Source organism: Papaver somniferum, chromosome 4, assembly GCF_003573695.1.
Source record: "Papaver somniferum cultivar HN1 chromosome 4, ASM357369v1, whole genome shotgun sequence".
In the NCBI taxonomy this organism is placed as follows: Eukaryota; Viridiplantae; Streptophyta; class Magnoliopsida; order Ranunculales; family Papaveraceae; genus Papaver; species Papaver somniferum.
This window is the reverse complement of record NC_039361.1, coordinates 20,817,823-20,821,894: the sequence shown is the minus strand read 5'-3', so window position 1 is coordinate 20,821,894 and position 4,072 is coordinate 20,817,823. Positions and strand designations below refer to the sequence as shown.

At 32.7% G+C, this 4,072-nt stretch overlaps 1 long non-coding RNA gene across 3 annotated transcripts; it reads left to right on the top strand.

Moving 5' to 3' along the window:
- The first annotated feature begins 238 nt into the window (after window positions 1-238).
- LOC113273595 lies at window positions 239-3,689 on the top strand. Of its 3 annotated transcripts, XR_003322503.1 has the most exons (8): window positions 239-389; window positions 1,152-1,225; window positions 1,617-1,734; window positions 2,000-2,140; window positions 2,428-2,506; window positions 2,609-2,659; window positions 2,983-3,157; window positions 3,628-3,689. It is a non-coding gene; the product is annotated as an uncharacterized LOC113273595 (long non-coding RNA). The 3 variants fall into 3 exon arrangements; XR_003322502.1 differs by lacking the exon at window positions 2,609-2,659; XR_003322504.1 differs by lacking the exon at window positions 2,609-2,659 and having other exon boundaries at window positions 1,594-1,734.
- Window positions 3,690-4,072: the final 383 nt, after the last annotated feature.

Here is a 4,072-nt window from a genome sequence, read left to right as displayed (position 1 = left end):
TCGAATTGGGCTGGAATGGCCGGAAAAGGGAAACAGAGGTGAATAAGGAAAGTGAAAAATACTATAACCCCCTACTATATGGGTTCAACACATAGAAACCCAACAAAATGGATCCTTCATTGTCAACTCCATTCTTTCACATTTTGATATTTCTAGGCCCAGAACTTTAATTTTTAGGGCTTGATAATAAAGTGATATTTTCATAATGTCAAATTTACCCTTTTCAATATATACAAGAGAAAAATCATAAGATCCATTCATTTCTTCATTTTCTTTCTCTCTCATCTCTCTCGCTCGGTTGCAGGTTGCAGAGAAAAAAGTTTCAGGGTTTGCTCTCTCTCTCAGACGAAGAAACAGGCCGAGAACACGATTTCTAATCGAAATTTCCAGTGAGTAATGATTTCATAACTTAGATCTGACCTTTACAAAAAAAAGATCCTGATTATCTAAACATAAATTCGAAATCAACATCAGTTATTCTTCGGAGATTCAATGAAAATTCATCAGCAGGAACTGAATATGAAGATTCTCGTAGAAAATCAAATCCAACAGGAAAAATTTCAATTCAATCGGTTGATTTCGTAATCTGATTTCATTTTTTCTGCAGAGATTTCGTTCTAATTTAGTTTTCTGTTTGAAGATTCATATAAAGTTTCTAGGTTTATATTTCTTTCATTGATTTCATTTGCTTTTTTAGATCTGGAAGAATGATAGTAAATCATCTGCGTGTTTGTTATTAGAAGAAGAAGATCTGTTAGAAACGATGATAAATCGAAATTTTATTCTCGGTGTTTTGGAATTTTGGTGCATTTTTGGAGTTCATCCTGGTTATGATGTAGTTATTTAGAGATTTGAATGGATTTGATTCAATAGATAAAATAGTTGAGCATCAAATAATCTATGAATTCGAATCAGTCAAATATTATTTCAATTTTATTTTGAATCTGAAATTAAAGCTTGTGAATATCAAGTTAAGGTTTCATCATCTCTTCTCAGTCTCCATTCAAGTCAGAAGTCTTCTATAATCTAATTAGTTATTGTTTCATCTCTTTCATTTTTTTCAAGGTTTTTTTAAGTTGGGATTTCCTCTTCTTTGTTGTTTTTCATGTATGTAATGATGTTTTAAACCTTAGGACTTACTTATTGTGCAGGTTCAACAATGGAACTATGAAGATCTTCAACAACAACAGAAATAAAGAAGATAACAACTAATCGTCATTCACAGGTGATTCAAAATCTGATTCTTCTTTTGCTTTGGAAACAACTAATGAAGAATCTGTTAATAGTAATAATTTTCATCTGGAGATTCGGTATCACCAACATCTGATAATTCTGTTTTTGAGTTCTAAATGTTTGATGAATTGCTTCTGTTGTTTGGTTTTATTGATGTTGTTTAATTTTTGTAATTTAAGGATACGAAATGTAGATGAAGTATTTGGATCTGGCATTTAGTATGTTTATTTACATATTCTCAGTTTTTACTAAACAAAATTGTTACAAAATGTGAAGAAGGACACACAAAACCTTTTTTGAGATCTTTACTTCTTTCAATTGCTAATAAACCCAGTATGTCCATCCTTCCATGTAATGAAGTTTTCTACACTTCCTTGATGCAGAACAACTTTGGGTACTGGAATCTGTACCTGGAGATGTAAATCCTGAAGAGAGTGATGGAGAAGTTGAGAAGGTTTTCCAGACCTTGCAAAGTTTACCCTCAGAAATCCCATCAAGAAAGTAAGAGTTATTCTCCTTCATTTTGTTGTACTTATGTATACTACAGTTTTCATTTGTGCAATTGGGAAGTTGATATATACATTCAACTACACTACCATATATATGGATCCACTGTAAAGGTGGACGACTTTTGGAGTTCATGAACTGCCAGTGAACAACACATTTGGAAGTGTTTTCTTCTTTCATGGAAAATCATACCTTCGTAAGAGAATTGACGTTAGTAGATCAACTATCTAACATGTCATATTATGTTTCTAAAACTCAGGTGGCTTGTAGATTACATGATGGAGCTTGGGTTCTTCAAATCACTTTCCCAGTGGGTTGGCAATAACCTTATGAAATCTGGGGACCATGAAACATGGGCTTTTGATCTCCAAGGTGCTGTTGATATGTTCAATTCATACAGGTATGTCCGATTATCCTCATTAATCTGCTGGTATTAGCTCCGTTTGTGCTTTATTATGGATGTGTAACTTCAGTTACACAAGCTAAGTGGATGTGTAACTTCTAGTTACACAAGCTAAATATGTGTAACTTCTAGTTACACATGCTAATTAGATGTGTAACTTTTACTTACACATACTGATTGAATACAACAGCTGAAGGTTTTTAATGCTTGGAAACAACTTATTCATGATTAAACCTAGGTAGTACTTGTCATCTTGTATAAGAACTCCAATTTGAATGATTCAGGTTTCAGTTGGTGATATTGTGGTGACTCCAATTTGAATCAATCAATTTATTCCAATTTGTTCTTTTGAAGCTACTTCAGGTAACGTTTTTTTTTGATTCAATATGATTGACTCATTTAGTAGTTCTATTTTCTTATTTAGTTTGATTAGGTTTTGATTCTTGTTTTGGTTGTTCTATTCAGGTCAGAGTAGAAAAATATAATTTTTCTGGAATCAATGAATTTTGAATCTAGGTACGTTTAGATTGCTGTTATTACTGTTGATGTTGTTGTTTTAGGTTCAATTTCTTGGTAATACTAGTTGAATCAATCATCTAAAAACGATGAACTCTCATGATTACAATGGATTCAGTTATTGACTTGTATCTGTAGATGATAAGATGAAATCTGATTGTTAAAACATCTGTAGATGTTGGGACTTACACATGCTTGTTTAGTTAGTTGATTATACATGCTTGTTTTATGACTTTTGGAGGCTGGCAGTATTGCTTTTGCATCTAGACTAGTTTGTGTATACAATGATTAGTTTGGCTGATATTTTTATGTTTCTTTTACAGGAAAATCAACACTTGTGGTGGTGTTGATGGTGGAGGTGCAGGTTTTGGAGGAGGATGAGGAGGCAGTGGTGGTACTGGATCAGATTTGGAAGATAATTTGTATTTGGAGTTAGTGGTGGTGTTTTGGTATGAAGCTGAGAGGTTTGGTATGGATGTTAGAGCTGTGTTAGACATTGTAAGTTGGATCTACTTTACATTCTGCTTGTCTTAGTGGTGGTGTTTTGGTAGGATGTGTAATTTTTAGTTACACAAGCTAAATAGATGTGTAAATTTCAGTTACACATGCTAATTAGATGTGTAACTTCTAGTTACACAGATAAATAGATGTGTAATTTCTAGTTACACATGCTAATTAGATGTGTAACCTTTACTTACACATACTTTGCTTTAGGTAACTTAGGCTTGCATGTTCATGATAAATGGCATATTCCATATGCAGGTGTAACTCCTAGTTACACAAGCCATATGCATGTGTATCTCCTAGTTACACATGTTATATGCATGTGTAACTCTCAGTTACACAATTCAGATGCATGTGTAACTACTAGTTACTCTAGTCAGATGCTTGTGAAACTGAATATACATTGTTGTATGTACTGTTCATTTTGATCTTATAAATACTGATTGCTTGTTGTTATATTTCAGGTTTCAGATAACTTCATAAAAGCTAATTGCTTAAACGTGGTAATGATCTCGCTGGAACTGGAGTTGACGCTGAATACACAAGTCAGATGCATGTGTAACTCTCAGTTACACTAGATAGACACATATGTAACTCTCAATTACACTAAACAGATGCGTGTGTAACTTCTAGTTACACATGCTAAGAAATTATTGTAAATGAATATTAAAGTAATAACTTTTTTTTTTTGTGTTTTTTTTTTGATGTCTATTTATTTGCATATATATACAAGTGTAACTTTGCATTACACATATCATAAGGATGTGTAACTTCTGGTTACACATGCCATATGCATGTGTAACTTCTGTTTACACCTTCGCACTGTATTTTAATAATTTCGGGCCTAGATTTAATAATTTTGGGCCTAGATTTAAATTTTATTTAATTATGGGCTTGAAAATATGCATA